General features: G+C 35.8%; 1 pseudogene; it reads right to left on the bottom strand.

Moving 5' to 3' along the window:
- Window positions 1-1,018: 1,018 nt before the first annotated feature.
- On the bottom strand, window positions 1,019-1,586 carry LOC122903505 (annotated as a pseudogene).
- Window positions 1,587-18,770: the final 17,184 nt, after the last annotated feature.

Here is an 18,770-nt window from a genome sequence, read left to right as displayed (position 1 = left end):
ATTTTGGTGTGCTGTGTTTCCATTTTCATTTGTTTCATGATTTTTTTTTTTTTTTTGTAATTTCCTTTTTGATTTCTTCTTGGAGCTATTGGTTGTTTCAGGAATGTGTGGTTTAGTTTCCACATACTTGTAAATTTTTCAGCTCTCCTCTTGTTGTTGATTCCCAGTTTCAAGTCAGAAAGGATAGTTGATATGATTTTGCCCTTCTTAAATTTGCTGAGATCTGTTTTGTGGCCTATTATATGACCCGTTCTGGAAAATGTTCTATATGCACTTAAGAATATGTATTCTGCTTCTGTTGGATAGAATGTTCTAGAAATGTCTTAGGTCAATTTAGTTTAATGTATGGTTCAAGTTTAACATTTCCTAGTTGATTATATGTCTGGATAATCTGTCCATTGCTGAAACTTGGGTATTATGTCCCCTGTTATGATTACATCATTGTCTATTTCTACCTTTAGATATGTTAGCACTTGCTTAATACATTTAGGAGCTCCTATGTCGGGTGTGTGTATATTTATGACTAATATCTCTTTTCAATGAATTGACCCCTTTATTATTATTTAATGGCCTTCTTTCTCTCTTGGCTTAAAGTGTATTTTGTCTGATGTAAATATAGCTACCCTCCCACCTTCTTTTAGACACCACTTGAACAGAACATCTTTTTCCATTCCTTCAATTGGAACCAAACTAGGTGAGTCCTCAAAGCTGAAATGAGTCTCTCATTGGCAACATATAGTTAGGTCTTGGTTTTTTATCCATTACAACTACTCCATGCTTTTTGATTGGTGAATTCAATCCATTTACATTTAGAGTAATTGTTGCTATGTAGAAACTTACTAATGCCATCTTATTCATTGTTTCCTGGATGTTTTGTAGTTCAGTTGTTTTTTATCCCTCTGTTTCTGCTTCCCTTTGTTAATTGGTGATTTTCCATTTTTTTTCTATTAAACACAGAATGGCTCTATTAGTATAAACACACACACACACATTATAAAGTGCTAAGAAACTTAAATATTTAAGTCATAACACGGGGGGTGCCAATTTGACATCCGAAGCCCACAGAATGCTTGAAGGAGGCTACAGCAGATTCTACTTCCACAGTGAAGAGGGCATTTTTGGAGAAGAAGAGGAGCCAGGTGTAACAGTTTTTCAAGTTTCCTTTTCTCATCAAGGCTCATGAGAGGCACTCTATTCAAGGGGAGCTGTGCCATCTCATATTCTTCAGTCAGGTCAAAACTCTCAAAATCTAGAGGATTTAAGTTGAATGAATTTTTCAATTTCTGGATCAGCATCATCCAAGGCAGGAACAGAGCTTTTTGCTTTTTCCTGATCCTGTTTCACAGAGAAGGCTGTCTTGTCTGTTTGAGGGGCCCATTAGTCTTTACTGACATTTCTGTTATGTTAACAGTTCTGGCAGCTTTAGGTAAAACTTGTGGAGCACCAAACATTTTGCCAACACACGGCATTGAAACCTTAGTGTCCCATTAAGGCTCTGGCTGAAATCCAGATTCCAGTCCATCCTTGGGAGCTACACAGGTACCTGGATCCCCATTTCCCTCGACAACAAAGATCAGCATAGCCATTCTGGATTAGGCAGGGCTCAGCTTCTTTTTCTGTTCTGATTCCTCTTTCTTTATCTTTTGTGAATCTACTGTAGGTTTTTGCTTTGTGGTTAACAGAAGGCTCACCTGAAAACATCTCATAGATAAAACAGTCCATTTTAACTTAATAGTGACCTAACTTCAATGGCATACAAAAGCTCTACCCTTTCTTTCCTCCCCTCTTATATCTTTGATGTCACAATATATCTTCTTTATATTTTGTATTTGTTAGCAAATTATAATAGTTACATTTCTGTAGATACTTTCTATTGTATTTTTTCATTTCATTCGCTGATTTTTTTCAGCTCTAGAATTTGTGTTTTCGCCTTTTATGATTTCGATCTCTGCTAAATTCCTCAATTTGTTCATATGTTGCTTTCCTGATTTTGTTGAATTATCTTTTCATGTTTTCTTGCGGCCTGTTGAGTTACCCCAAAACAACAATTTAGAATTATTTATCAGCTAGATTGCAAAATTCTGTGTCTTTGAGTTCTCAACAATTGGAAGATTATCTTTCTGTGATATGTGTCCTTGATGCTTCATGATTTTAGAGTTTTGTATTGCTGCTTTCACATTCACGGTAGTAGACACCTTCTCAAATTTTTACTAGTTGCCTTCAGATGGGATATATTGTTCGTGGTCCTGTTATATGAGAGGTTTCTCTGACCTTCTATAGTTATACCTACTCCACACTTCTTAATTCCTCTCATGGAAGAATTCTTAAGCTTTTGTCTTTGGTTCTTATTCACCGTGCAGGCTACCGGAAACCTATCTTTTGTTTTCCAAAAGGTGGCGCTACAGCTCAAGTTTGTGATTTCTCCCTTGCTCATAAACCCTGGTCTGATTTTCTGAGCGCGCTCCATTTAGCAGAGCTGGCTCTCCCACACACTGCATTAGGGAACACATACCAGGGACCAGGCATAGAGTTGAACAAGGTGTGGATTTAACACTTGGGGCATTGAGAGTGTCTGTGGGCCTGATGCGGAGATGTCTACCATGTTTTCTTGTATGCAAATTGTGGTCTTTACCACTCCAGAGCCAATGTACCTATGGATGACTTAAAAGGCTCCATTTGGAACTGAAATTTGGTTCAGAAACTGTATTCTCATTAGATTAGAGTCAAAAGCTTGAGAACATCTCTGTATGTTCCAGTTAAGCGGCAGCCTTCAGAACCATAGTATGTCCTACACAGGAGAAATAGTCAACTAAGAAAACTGGCATGTGGTTGAGTTGAATGGAAAGGGTGAGGATAAGACAATGTGAGTCAAGCCCAAAGGAATGTTAAAAGTCAAAAGCAGAGAAAATTAATTTTCCCTTAAGTTCAAGAGACAAACTAAGGGATGACAATGGGAAATAAAGCTAAAGAAGAAGCCATGTAAGTGTAGAAATGAAGTTGAATTTATTAGTTATGTATATGTTTAAGTGTATGTAATGCAAACCCAATCACAGAGAGTTAGCTACATGGGTGTTTATATATATTTTTTTTTTACAAAACAAGAAGTCCATAGGCAGGGAGTCCAAAAGTAAACATGTCAGTAATAACACATGGTATTTATACTCCAGGTTTGCCGTCATTAGCAAATAGCTTTCTTCCCATGGTCACCTTAAGATTGAAAAATGACTGTTCCATCTCCGTTTCCTGTTCATTTTCTAGGGAAGATGAAAATGAAGAAGAAAAAAGAGTAGGAGGAGAAAGAGGAAGGAAACAAGAGTAAGATATATAGAAAATGAGAATTAACAATGAAAAACAGAATGCACAATATTGAAAAAGTGAAACATTCTCAGAAATCCTCAGCTTTTCAATTATGTCTTGCTGGCCAGATAATGTGTCCCATGACTACATCCTGGAGGTTGGAAAATGCTATCTTTCAGCAGCATGCAAAATCAGGAATATATTTATTAGGAAAAGGGAAAAAATGAATATTATATAGGGAATTAAAATCAAAAGGCATATTACCATAGTCAGGGGTTGATGCCCAAGTCTTATTTTAGTGAGTGTCACCTTTGTAGTTTGGGGTTTTGTTGGCCTAACTTAAGTCCAGGCCGGTTTACAAAACCCTGGACTCCCTCTGAATTCAATGGGATAAAAGGAAAATACCCAAGAAATTTTTGGAGAATATTCAGATAAAACTCCTATAAGCATTCTACATCTTCAATTATAAAACCAAAATTAAATAATGGGAATCAAGGAGTAAAGGACTCTAGTCGAAATGAACCAACCAGATATAAAAGAAAGCAGAGGGGCGCCTGGATGGCTCAGTCGGTTGGGTGTCTGCCTTCGACTCAGGTCATGATCCAGGGTCATGGCTCGAGTCCCACATTGGTCTCCTTGCTCGTCCGGGAGCCTGCTTCTTCCTTTGCCTACACCTCCTCTGGCTTGTGTTCTCTCTTTCTCTCTCTTTTTTTTTTTAAAAAAAAAAGAAAGATAGAAAGAAAGAAAGCAGAGCTGTGCTCTTGTGATCAGAAGGTAAATCTCGAGCAAAAAAATATTAAGTAAAAAAAAGAAAAACACTTTGAAATTTTAAGTGTTAGGAATCATAATGAAGATCCGTAACAGCTATTGATATTTATGCACCCATTGGCACATCAACCACCTTCACAAAGCAGAAACTACATGAGATTAAAGAAGAAATAGTCAGAAATACACTAATAATGGAAAATCTTAACCCTCCTCTCTTAACCCAAGATAGAGCAGTAAAAAATTAGGATATAATCAGTAAGATATAATCAATAAGATAAATACTATATATATATAAACTGAACTATGAATTCGATGAAAGAGGATACATGTTTTCCAAAACAAAACGGAAAATTCACAAAAATTGATCACATAGTAGGCAAACTACAATATTTGTACAAATATTGTTCTCTAACCCCTTAAGTACTTTTGTTTTAAACCAGAGGTGGCTGATTCTGTGGCCTTAGGGCAATTTTAAAACCACCCCAACCAGAATATAGATGATGTGAACTGTATTCAGCAATAATCTGTTTTCAGAACAGACTAAAAATCGCTGCCATATTTCTCCATTAAGCCAGATAATCTGAGGACTGACCACTGTTAGCTGGAGTGTTGTCCAGCTTTTTATTCTAATCGTAACACGGTGACAGTGTTACCATGAAAACTTTGGAGAAGCACCCTACCCTAGCCTGGCCGCCTTGCTCAGGACCTCCATCTCTACTTAGCAGTGAAGGCAGTAGCACTTGCTCTTGTTTATTCTGGAAGGAATTTAGAACTTCTTAGCAGCCTTCTAAATTTGTGTTGGGAAGACATCCTTTGGACCAAAGCAAAGCTCTTTACACTCCCCGTGGTTTCCAGGGAGATGCTGCAGATGTGCCCATTAGCACAGGTTCCTGTCCCCAAGTCCTCAGAAGCTGTCGTTTCTAGTTTGTTGCATGACCCAATGCAACAAAACTAGAAACAAGTTAAAAAAAACTTCTTTTTAAAAGCTTTTTTTACACCTGGACATTAAACTACATAATGTTAAGCAATTCTTGGATGAGAAAGAATTTACAATACAAAATTGTCAGAGTTTATAGAAAATAACAACAATGACAATGTTACACATCAGAATAAAAAAAAAAACATTGTCAAAGCACAGCTGCAAGGGAAATTCTCACTATTAAATATTTGTAATTGATTACCAAAAAATTCACTGAAAATAGGTTAAATGTGCAACTCAAAAAGCTAAAAAAAAGATTCAAAGTAAATAGAAAAAAAGTAAAGGAAAGAAATTAATAAAGAAAAAAACAAACAATGATGAGATAGAAAGCAAATAATAGAACCTATGATGAAATAAAAATACTAGGTCTTTGGAAGAAAAATCAGCAAAATTGACACATTGGCAAATTACTGAAAAACCCACTTTTCTTTTTTAAAGAGGAAATATAAATACCATAATAAGAAATGATAAAGGTAAATAATTACAAAGTAAAAAAAAAAAGTTAAAACTTGAGACTATTTTGACAACTCTATGTCTATACATCTAAAAACATTTAAAAAATAACTTTATAGGAAAATACCATTTACCAAAATTGTCCCCAATATAGATGGACAGTCTAGAGAGATAATTTTCCACTAAAGAATAGAGAAAGGTTTTAAATATGTCCCTACAAAAAAAAAATGACTTCCCTACAAAAAACCAGATGACTTCATAAGGAATTTCTACTTAACCTTGAAGCATCAGGTAATAATATTTAAGCTATTCCAGACCACTGAAAATATACAAAGCTTGTAAATTCTTTTCCTGAAATGAATGAGTATAGCATTGGTACTAAAATATGAAAATAAGGGGGTCCTGGGTGGCACAGTTGGTTAAGTGTCTGACTCTTGATTCCCGCTCAGGTCATGATCCCAGTGAGATCAAGCACAGTGTCAGGCTCTGCATTCAGTGTGGAGTCTGCTTGAGGCTCTCTCCTTTTGCCCCTCCCCCTCTCTTTCTTTCTAAAATAAGTAAATAATTAAAAAATTTTTTAAAAATCAAAAATGAAAACAAATTGCACAAATTCTACAGATGAATTTTACTTGTAAACTTAGATTCAAATATCTTTAAAAAAGAATCCAACTTTCCATTAAAAATAATATAACATGGAGGGGTGCCCGGGTGGCTCAGTGGGTTAAAGCCTCTGCCTTCAGCTCAGGTCATGATCCCAGGGTCCTGGGATCAAGCCCCGCATCAGGCTATCTGCTCAGCAGGGAGCCTGCTTCCTCCTCTCTCTCTGCCTGCCTCTCCACCTACTTGTGATCTCTGCCTGTCAAATAAATAAATAAAATCTTTAAAAAAAAAAAAAATATATATATATATATATATATATATATATATATATATAACAAGGAGAAATCAGAACACTTCTGCACTATTGTTGGGAATGTAAAATGTTATAGATGGAAATGTGGAAAATAGTATGGCAGTTCCCAAAAAAGTTAAAAATAGTTATTGTAAAACCCAGCAATTCCACTTCTGGATACCCCAAAGCATTAAAAGCATGATCTCTAAGAAATATTTGTCCATGCATATTCATAGCCACATTATTCACAGTAGTAAAACATGGAAACAACCCAAGTGCTTATTGACAGAGGAATGGATAAGCAAAATGTGTCATATACATATAATAGAAAGTGATTCAGCCTTGGGGCAACTGGATGGTTCAGTCAGTTAAGTGTCTGCCTTTGGCTCAGGTCAGGATCTCAGGCTCCTGGGATGGAGCCCAGCATCAGGCTCCCTGCTCATTGGGGAGTCTGCTTCTCCCTCTTTTTCTGCTCCTCCCCTCTGCTCATGTGCTCTCTCTCTCTCTCAAATATGTAAATAAATAAATAAATCCTTAAAAAAAAAAAAAGAAAAGAAAGTGATTCAGCCTTAAAAATAAAGGAAATTCAGCAATACGCTACTACATGATGAAACTCGACATTATGACTGAAATAAGTTAGTCACAAAAAGAGAAATTCTGTATGATTCTACTTGATGTACTTGGAGTAGTTAAAATCATAAAGACAAAAATGGTAATGGTGGTTGCCAGGGACTGAGGAAAGGGGAGAATGGGAAGTTGTTTAGTAAGTACAGAATTTTTGTTTTTCAGAAGAGTTATGGGGATGGGTAATGGTGATGGTTGCAAAACAACATGAGTGTATTTATGGCCTCTAAACTCTGTGTACATTTATAAGTGGTTAAGATGGTGAATTTAATGTTTTTTGTATTTTCCCACAAAAACTACATGTGTGTATGTGTTTGTGTGTGTGTATAATGACCAATGGAGATCACTCTTTGGATGTAAAGCAGTTCAATATTAGAAAGCCCTTTAATATAATTCATCAGATCAATAGGCATGAGAAAACAATAATATCATCTCCCCAGCTGCCAAAAGTCACATGACAATACTGAATCCTCATCCATGATAAGATAGAAATTGATGGATATTTTTCAAATACAATAAAACATATACTAGCCCCAAAAGTTTGCAATTTACTTAGTGCTAAATATTGGAGAAATTCCCATTAGATTCAGAAACAAGGAAAAGATACCTATTATTGTGGTTACCATTTAACATTGTCTTGGAGGTACTAAGAAATTTTTAAAATTAAGGTAATTAGAGAAAGTACACACCAAAAAGAATATAACTGTATCTACTTAAAGATGATATGTTTGTATATCTGAATAACTCAAAATAATAAATGGAAAAAATACTACAAATAATAAGATAAGTTAGCATATTAGAAGATATAAAATAAACATACAAAATCAATAGATTTCAGAAAGAAAACAAGACAAATACATCAGTTCTTGTTAATTCATAGTAGATACGTTTCATAAAATCACTATGAACACTGAACTCCTAGGGGAAATTAAGAGTTTAGTTCCCACAAGCCTCCATTTTTGTCAACAAAAACACCATTTGCTTTACATAGGTTTGTTGCCAATGTCCTTGTAAAACAAATCATTCTCATAAGCCTTAAGAAGCTCCTCTTCCATAAATTCTTTTCCTTATAACATTTAGCAAGTATTTTAAAATTTTTTCTACAGTCCCTGATTATAACTTGCCTTGTTTACGTACAAGTTTACCATTTTCCGACCATATCACCTTCTGAAACATGTAAGCCAGCTGGCACCAACTGAGAAGGGTTTCACATTTTCCTGACCCTGGGTAACTCGACCACAGTCTTATGCTTTCAGTCTTGCAACAATACTATCCCTATGCTCCCCCCCCCCAAAATTCACTAATTATCTCATGAATCCAGAAATTTAGCTACTTTTTGCCCTTAGAAACTACAAGACAACACTTTGGGACTACACTTGGGAACCATTTTAAACAGCAAAGTCACCAACAAAAGTACGAAAAATGTGGAAAACATGACATTAAATAGATTACAAAAAGACATGTATTTACAGTATGAGAGCTAAAAGAAGCCAGAACATCACCTTTTTTGATCTCAGGAATGTGTGCATAGATCTACTCAAATTTTTACCATGCTGTGCATGTCCATGAATAACCATAAATTGCCATGTTGATTTTGGGGTTACAAATAAATTTTAGTCAGTAGGTGAATTTGCAAGTATGGAATCAGCAAATAATGAGAGTCAACTGTAACAGAACCACAATAAGATGGCGATGTAATCCCAATTATACTAGTTTTACACTAAATGCAAATGAATTAAATATTCATACTGAAGCCTTAGTTATCTAATTGGATTAAAAAATCCAACCATTACTGTTCTATACATAAAGACATAAGACGCCTGGGTGGCTCAGTGGGTTAAGCCGCTGCCTTCGGCTCAGGTCATGATCTCAGAGTCCTGGGATCGAGTCCCGCGTCGGGCTCTCTGCTCAGCGGGGAGCCTGCTTCCCCCTCTCTCTCTGCCTGCCTCTCTGCCTACTTGTGATTTCTCTCTGTCAAATAAATAAATAAAATCTTTAAAAAAAAAAAAAAAGAAACAAAAGTAAAAAGACTTAAAAAGTTTACAACATGCAAATGCTTACATAAGAAAGTTTGTGTAGATTTTTATAAGAGGAAGTCGATTCTAAAGAAGCCAGGATTATTGGAGATAAAGAGAAACATTTAAGTATGATAAAGTAATCAATCCATTGGGGATACATATCAGCTCTAAATTTTTATGCAACAAAAAACATCTATACAAAAATAGATTAGGTCTAAAATGAAATTAAAAGTAGAGAAAATTTCAATCATAGTGAAAGACACAAACAACTTGGCCAATAGTTGACAGAATAGTTGAAAAATGAATAAAAAATGATTAACTCAATCAACAAAATAATTTTAACCATAGAACATCATACCTTGTAACAACAGAATGAATATTCTTTCAAATTGCACATAGAATATTTACTAAATTATCTTTATGCTGATCAAGACTTCAATAAATTTCAAAAATTCTAACCACAGTGGAATGAAGATAGAAATCAAAAACAAAAGATACCTTAAGAAATTCTTAATGCTTGAAACTAGGCAATAACTTCTAAATCACACGTGGGTCAAAGTAGTAATCATAAAGAAAGTTAAAAAAGGCTTTTGAACTCTATGGTAATAAATATACAATAAAGACTGAAGAAATAACTAGAGCAGTTTTTAAGGTTAAAAGATAGCTTTAAATGGATTTGTTAGGAAAGAATGAAGTTTGAAAATCAATAGCTGAAGTTTTTATATCAAAAAGGACACCAAATCTCAAAAAGTAAAATAAAAGAAAATTTAAAAGATGAGAGAAAATAATTATAAATTTTAAAAATTGGCAATAAAAATTAATGCAGCCAAAATTGGTTCTTTAACTACGTTATTAAACTAGATAAATCACTAATAAGACTAAGAAAGAAAAAAGGAGGAAAAGCTATCCATAATAAAAGGGGACATCTCTAAAGATGTAACAGACAAAAAAAGGGTAATAAGAATATACTATATAAAATTACATGCCTGATAAATTTGATAATTAGATGAAATGGATGAATTTCTTCTAAAAATGTAACTAAAATAGACAGAAATAATTGGAAAATTTTAATAGTTCCCTATTTTGGAAATTGGATCTATTATTGACACACTCCCCCTCCAAAAAAACTTTTCCAGAAAAGAGGTCCAGACTCAAATGGCTTAACAAGTGAATTCTAAATATTTAAAGAAGGAAAAACATCAACATTACATAAACTTGTCAAAATAAGGAAAAAACAAGTAATATTTCCCAGCTCATTTTATGAAAAAAGTATAACTTATTACAAAGACCTAACAAAGATTTTGCAGTAAAGGAAAACAACAGACCAGTCTGATTCATGAATATAGGTGAAAAATCCTATACAAAACATCAGTGATCAAATCTAGCAATATTAAAAAAATCTAGCAATATATAAAAGGAATATTACAGTACAGAGAAACAAGGTATATTCTAGGAATTCCAGGATGGTTTGTTATTTGCAAAAACAAGATTACTGTAATTCAAAACATTAACAGAAATAAATAGGAAAAATTTACATGCTGGTCTCAGTAAATGTAGCAAATACATTTGATAAAATTCAAAACAAAGTAACAATTTTATAAACTCTCAGAAGGAAATAATAAAATTTAAAACAGTAAGAAATTATACAGAAAACAAAGTAAAGAACAGGATTATTAAGTCAAAATTATGATTTCATGAAAAGACATAACAAAATAGAAAACCACTAGCCACCCTAAAGAAGAAATAAAAGGAAATGACAATATATAAAATGAAATGAATTGGAAAACAACCATTGAGACAGATAAAATTAAAACAAATGATTCTATTTAAAATGCTGAACAATTATATTTGAAAATCTAGAAGAAATGGATAAAATTTTTAAGAAAATACAATTTAAAAAAATCAATACTAATAGAGATTTTAAAAATCTGAAATAAATCAATTTCCATAAAATAAGTGAAGAAAAGTATCCCAGAACTACCTCATAAAAAGGCATCAAGTCCACATGGTTTCACATGGAATTTCTATTAAACTTTTAAAGAAAGAGTAATCATGATACTTCATAAATTATGGGGAATTATGATGTTGGGGGAAAAAGGAGGAAAATGTCCTAGTTTTATTTATACAGTGATTAATACATTATATATTAATTCCTAAACTTGATAAAGACAGAAAAAGGAAGATATGGACTAATTTCACTTATGAATATTGATTTTAAAATCTTAAAAATATATCACCAAATAGAATTGAACGGCATATTAAAAATATTAATACTCTGTGACCAAAGGTAATTAATACACTATGACAAAGGTAATCCATCCCAAAATTGCCGACTATGGTTCAATATTAGGAAACTGACTAATATATATTATATTATATATATATAAAATAGTATAATCATAATATATTATATACTATAATATTATAATATAATATTAGGAAATTGACTAATATAATACAGCATATTAAAAGATCTAAAAAGAAAAAAATATATCTCCACACATCCTTCATAGGCTTTGGACAAAAATCAACACCCATTTCTGACATAAAAATTCAATTCAAAGTCCAATAAAAATTCAACTCAAATGCATTACACATTTATATCAAATTTACAGAAGCCAGGAGGTTAAATGGTGACAAAGGTGTAGAATTCTCAGCTAGAATTCTCATAGATTTCTGGTAGTAGTACTACATGGAACAACCACTTAGGAAAACTAGCAATTTGTGATAAAGTTAAACATGCAGCTACTACGTATAGATTAACTAAAAGGAACAGATTGCTATAAACAACCTAACCACCCTTACCTACCTGAATGAATCAAGTTACATTGACAAAAGGGAGAACTACAAAGCCATTTAAAGAATAAAAGTATGTATATGAATGAATATGATTTGAATGAGGATGTTCTTAGTGACTTTTATAATAATAAAAAAATTAGGAACAACCCAAATATCCATCAACAGAAGAATGGACAGAAAAACCAGGGTACTCCTACAATGAAATATTACACAGCAATATAAAGGACAAGTTATTAATATGTGCAGCAACACAGGTAAACCTCACAAATAATGTATTGCACAAAAGAAGTCAAATATAAAATATGATGTACTACATGATTCCATTTATAAATTGATGTTTAAGAACAGTACAAACTAAGCAGTGGTGGTAGATTAGCTTTGGGGTTGCTGCTGGTGAAGAGGGTGTGGAATTTGAGTAGAAATGGGCACAAGACAGCTTTCTGGAGTGATGGAAATATCTTATTTCTTGAGTGAGATCATGGTTACACGGGTGCATACATTTATAGATCCATGTATTTCCCTGTATATAAATTATGCCTTAATAAAGAAATTTAAGGGGCACCTGGATGGCTCAGTGGGTTAAGCCTCTGCCTTGGGCTCAGGTCATGATCTCAGGGTCCGGGGATCAAGCCCCACATCTGGCTCTCTGCTCAGCAGGGAGCCTGCTTCTCTCTCTTTCCCTCTCTCTCTCTCTCTCTCTGCCTGCCTCTCTGCCTACTGGTGATCTCTCTGTCAAATAAATAAATAAAATCTTTAAAATAAATAAATAAATTTAAATATGCAAAATATGTATGAATAAAACTATACTGAGAGAGTATTTCTTTCTTTTTTTTTTAAGATTTTATTTATTTATTTGAAACAGAGAGAGATCACAAATAGGCAGAGGGGCAGGTGGGGGGGTGGGGAAGCAGGTTCCTTGCTGAGCAAAGAGCCCATGATGCGGGGCTCCATCCCAGGGCGCTGGGACCATGACCCAAGCTGAAGGCAGAGGCTTTAACCCACTGAGCCACCAAGGCGTCCCTGAGATAGTATTTCTAATTCAAAAGCTTGGCAGTACATTCTATTGACAAGGATGTGGGTATAATCTTCGAAACACTGCAGATGAGATTGCAAACTGTTATTATCCCTTATGAAGGAAAACAAAAACTACTTACACATTTGTCCTCTGACTCAAACAGCCCTGGTTCTAGAAATTTACCCTAAAGATACACACCCCAAAATTTTAAAACTACATATGAATAAGGTTATTCCTTGTGGATATTGTTTGTTCATTGTAAAAAACCAGAAACAATCTGAATATCAATCTACCGGTACTGGGTGAATGAACAGACACGAAGTAGGGAAATATATAGACATTTTACAAAAGGAAGAGTTTTGGTTCATTAAGATAGACTTGTTTTTAGGAGTATTATTAGCGTAATAATTCTAAAACTCTTAGGAATCGGGTTCTCCATGCATGAGAAAGGAGAAACAAATATGGCCTCGGAAAGGTGAAGAATTACAAGGTAGACTTGAAGGTATTAGTATGTGTATGTGTGCATGAGTACATGTGTGTTTGTACATATACACATAAAGAATTACGTAGACGTGTACATGTATGTACGTATTTGCTGAGTGTTTGGCTAAACTGCGTAATATACAAGACCCCGCCCAACCCAAGCGCATGCCCAGATAGCAGTTGCAGAATTAACAAGTAAATGTAAATCCCTTCTATGTGTACTCCAACAGTTCTCTTGATAAAAAAACATTCTCCCCACTTCCGGGTCCTTCCCCTTGTGCACCACCAAAATGAGGCTCCACGGGGCTTACCAAAACGCTGCTCTTTGGTTGGAATTGATCATACAGCAACCCCGAGGCACTCCTCCCTTAAACCCTAACAAAGGCTTGTGTTCTAGGTCGTCATGCTGTGTGCCTGCAGCTGCCTTGACCTCCCGAGTGACCCCCAAAACATGTTGTGTCCCCCTCCTCCAGGACATGTGAGTAACAAACTTCCCTATTTCACTATCTTTTGCAGTCTTTGGTCTTTTCTTGAAACTTGGGTCCCCATTCCACACCCCAGGGTTTTACTTAACAAATGTTAATTTAACAAGCCACAACAGACACACACACACACACACACACACACACACACACACAGAATTTCAAATACCATTTCCCACCAAAAAATCAAGAGCTCCTCGGAGAAATGTTTGGTTCCCCTGAGGGATGTAAGGTGCAAGTCAAGCTTGTGCCTGAAAATAAGGAAATGCTCAAAGGCTGATGGAAAGGGATATGAATGTGACAAAATGTTACCAGTTGGTGTCCCTAGAAAGGGAAGAGTATACGGGTGTTCATTGCACTATTGTTTCAACTTTTTATAGGTTTAATATTTTTTCTATGTAAAAGATTTTTAAAACATTTATTATCAGTGAAGATTGCTAGGATATCACCGTTACTCAAAAAAATAATAAATATAAGGAAAGAAGCAAGTCTTTGTTGTACTTTTGCTGTACAGGTCATTCTTCTGAGTCTAAATAGTTGGTGAAAGTTTTTTTATAGAATTCTCATTAAAAAATAAAGAAATTAAAGAATTAGAAAAATCGCCATTTTGTAGTCTTTAATAAAATAACAGATCCAGGCAACAACCATCATCAAAAGATACTAAAACCAGGGGCACCTGGGTGGCTCAGTTGTTAATCATCTGCCTTTGGCCCAGGTACTGATCCCAAGGTCCTGGGGTCAAGCCCTGCATCGGGCTCCCTGATCAGCGGGAAGCCTGCTTTTCCCTCTCCCACTTCCCCTGCATGTGTTCCCTCTCTTGCTGTGTCCTCTCTGTCAAATAAATAAATAATATCTTTTTTAAAAAAAAGATACTAAAACCATTAACTGAAAATAAGATGAAGAACTGTGTAACCCATGGGTCAGGCTGACAGCATTTGAGCCCACTAATCCTCGTCTGCTGTAATAGAAAGAATCACCCTGAATTAGTCTTAACTAAAAACTGAGCCTGAATCTATGAAATCTCATATTAATCTAAATACCAGTTCTAAGAAATATGGGGGAAACTGTGCAGTAAATGCAAAATGTAGAACTTTCTATAGGACAAATTATTTGGTGTCTCAATCAGATAAGTGTTTAAAAAAAAAAAAAAAAAAAAAGAAGCAATCTGTTGCAGAATTTTAAAAAGACCTACCTAGGGGCGCCTGGGTGGCTCAGTAGGTTAAGCCGCTGCCTTCAGCTCAGGTCATGATCTCGGGGTCCTAGGATCTAGTCCCGCATCGGGCTCTCTGCTCAGCAGGGAGCCTGCTTCCCTCTCTCTCTCTCTCTCTCTGCCTGCCTCTCTGTCTACTTGTGATCTCACTGTCAAATAAATAAATAAAATCTTAAAAATAAAAAAATTAAAATAAAAAAATAAAAAAGACCTACCTAATAAAGGCATGTGTCCCCCAAGACAAAACAATCACATGCAGCTCTGGTCGTCATTTGGATCTTGATTCAAATGATAGAAACACATTTTGATGAAACAGGAAAAATTTGAAAATAATTTGGTTGTTAAATAATATTAAGGAATGGTTGTTAATATGGGAAAGTGATAATGGCCATTATGTATGTGTATATATGTGTGTGTGTGTGTATATATATAGTGTATATATATACACATTATAAATATATATACATATATACACATATATAATATATATAATTTATTTGTATATGTGTATATATACATAAATGTGTATATTTAATTTATGTGTATATATAAATTTGATATGGGTATTGAATTTATGAATTTGATATGTATATTGAATTTATGAATTTATGGGTGAATGATATAGGATTTTCTCAAATTACTCTAGCCTTTCTTCACTGAAAGCAAACAATGACTGAAGATGGGGAGGGGGTTAAATACGACAATACTGGCAAAATATTGATAATTCTTGAGGTTGTGTGACAGGGATATAGGAGTTTCTTATGCCATTCTTTCTACTTTCTTGTGTTAGAAAATTCTCATAATAAAAAGAAGAGGAAATATAAAAGAAATTTGGCTAGGGAGGTGCCAGTGGATTTGGGATCTGCTGGGAAATCTGAAATGTAGTCTGGAGGGAGAACTAATAGAAGTAATTAAATGTGGTAGGTGAGCAGGAGCATCTTGTAAAGCTTTGAGGACCCATTCTCTAAGGGATTGAGTTGGGGGATGGGAGGGACCCTCAATTTGTAATGATTGCCAGTGTTCATGGTGTGACTACTCCCCCCCCCCATACCAATCTCACCCTGAACACGAATTTGGGAAGAAATGTGCACCACAGCCTCTCCCTGGTACGCGAATGCACAACACAGCATCATTCCATAGGATGAGGAAGCGGGATGAATGGAGCATTACTGCTAAGTTTCTGTCTTCAGCAATTGGTCAGGGCAGCTGGGACACAATGTTAGGTGAGTGAGAGGTGTCGTAATTTTGTCATCAAAATTAAATACACGTGAGAATGAAAGAATCCGACTTCCGAATTGTGGGTTACATCTATCCGGGGAGTCAAGAGGAGAAGGGGGGACAGGATGAGTGCTTCAATTTCTATGGTGTTTGGAATTTTACGTTTTAGATAGGTGGTGAGTTAATGGGTGTTCGTTTAATTGTTCTTTGTATCTTTTTGAATTTCTTAAATGTCTTGAATGTATTCATAATAAATTATAAGTGAAATGAAGATAAGAAAAGAGAATGAGCAGGAAAAGCTGGTATGTTCCAAATTCCCAATAAAATACGTAAGGAGACAAAAGGGTGATAACAATGAATAATAATAATCTGGTTACATTTCTACCAACAGCTCCTCTGGTCACCTCAGCAACTCTCACTGGGTTCATCTACTTCTGCTCAGTTATACCAGAATGTTCTGAGAGATGAAAGTGTTTAAGAAAGAGAATGCTAGCCCATGTGTGTTTTAGAGTAGTCACTGTGACCCTCGAATTTTAGCCCCTTTCTTCTTTTTAGTTCCAGTTCCCCTTACCACTCTCTTTAATACTCCCTTTAGCCATCTCATTGCTCTGGATGCCTTCTGCTTTGGACACAGATACCTATGTCTCCTTCACCTGAGAATTCTCCTCTCTTTTCTCCTTTTACCTCGAATGAACTGTTAATCTCATACAACAACTTTAAAGATTGGAGGGAAGTCGCAGTTTGGAAGAACATTTTCGTTGAAAAATGCTGAAGATTTGCATTTAAAAACCGAGAGTGAACAGAAAGGAGGAGGTAGGCCACATATGCTGGAAGGAGCATGGCTGGTTGGAGGCTACGGAGCTTGCTTCCTAGAGTTCTGGTTTGGCACCTCGATGGTAGCATTCACTGAAGGGTAAATACTGGATGGGGAGCACATTTGAATGACTAAAGGGAAAACAGTATTTGGTTTAGGACATAGGAAAGATATCCAGTTGGCTTCTGCGCCCACCCCCACTCCAGAAGAACCCACTAAAACTTGTCCCACAAAGGAAGGATGGAGCAGAGCAAGTGAGAATGCATTAAGAAGAGACAAGAAAATGAGGGATCCAGATAACCAGTGTAGACCACCGTGATCTCTCAAGTTCTGCTTGAAAGAAAAGGAGAAGGAGCAGCTCTAAGGTTTATGCATAAAAAGGACATAGGAGCAGGGTGATTGGAAGAGGAATGGGAGTGGTGCTAGATTTGCACAATGTTTTAGATAAAATTGAGAAGATATGCTCGTTGCTCCAGTAGGAAGAGAAAGGGGGGAGGGAGAGAGCTGATTCGTAGGAGCAAGAGGTGTTTGTCAGTTGATGGAATCTTTCTTGGTCGCTTTGTTAATACAAGATGATTGACAACAAATTGGTATCTCGTCCCAGCTGTGGCAGACCAGGTGCAAAGCTGAATGGAGAAAGGCTGTCGCAGAGATGGGCTTGCACTCTCTTGCCTTCCCTAGAGGGGACCAGAGGAGGAAGAGGCCAAGAGATGGATGGCCTCAGTCCTTTCCAGGCAGGTCAAGTTACACAGGTAACAGAAACCTGCTAAGGAACAACATGGTTTCAGAAACATCAGAAGGCAGAATAGGAGCTTAAACCAGAACCTTGCTAGAAAGTAACGCTGAAGTTTGGCTCTTTAGAAATGATATGTTCCCTGGGGGAAATTACAGGGTCCTGCCAAGACAGAGAGAGCTCTTGCTTTCCCCCCAGTGTTTTTGCATGATCCCTCTCACTGTTCCAACAATTATAATTTTGTTTTTGATGTTTGAAATCATTTCCATCTGACATCTGGAACAAATACATGGCATTTCTAGGAAACTAGCTTCTCTTTTTTTTCCCCCCAAGAAACTTACATTTATAGTGACACCTCTTCCTTGAAAGTTCATGGTGCTTCAGATTCTTAACAACCAAATACCCCAGCTAGAGAACAAGAGCATTTAGCAGCAGCAGATCAAGGTGGCAGACTAGAAAGAAGACAGACTTTGAGATCAGGCAGAGTAGGGCTGACCCATCAGCTCTGTCAGAGACTAACCATACTATCTTGCCTCTCCAAACCCCAGTGAGATAAGAATAATGATCCCTACATCATGGTTTTTTTGTGGTCTGTGAGAGAGCACTTTCCAGACTCACGGATCAGTACAGCACACAGAGCTTCTTCGATAAGTGGGATCCTCTGTTACATAAATTATTTTAAAACCAGTGATGAGGAATTAATGTTAGCAATAGTCTAGTAAGTACACACTAGTGTTGTTGTGGCTTTGATGATGGGAACATAATACTCGATAATCGTTAACAAATCCAAAAATGGTCTATTAAATAAAGCCATGAAGTTCAAGATGGGCACAGATATTTCCATGAATAGGGCTCTAGTAGTTCACCACAAACTTAGCTGCTTAAAACAACACAAATGGGGGGCACCTGGGTGGCTCAGTGGGTTAAGCCGCTGCCTTCGGCTCAGGTCATGATCTCAGGGTCCTGGGATCGAGCCCCACATCGG

Source organism: Neovison vison, chromosome 3 (genome assembly GCF_020171115.1).
Source record: "Neovison vison isolate M4711 chromosome 3, ASM_NN_V1, whole genome shotgun sequence".
In the NCBI taxonomy this organism is placed as follows: domain Eukaryota; kingdom Metazoa; phylum Chordata; class Mammalia; order Carnivora; family Mustelidae; genus Neogale; species Neogale vison.
The sequence above is the reverse complement of the archived record's forward strand: the minus strand, read 5'-3'. Positions and strand labels throughout refer to the sequence as shown.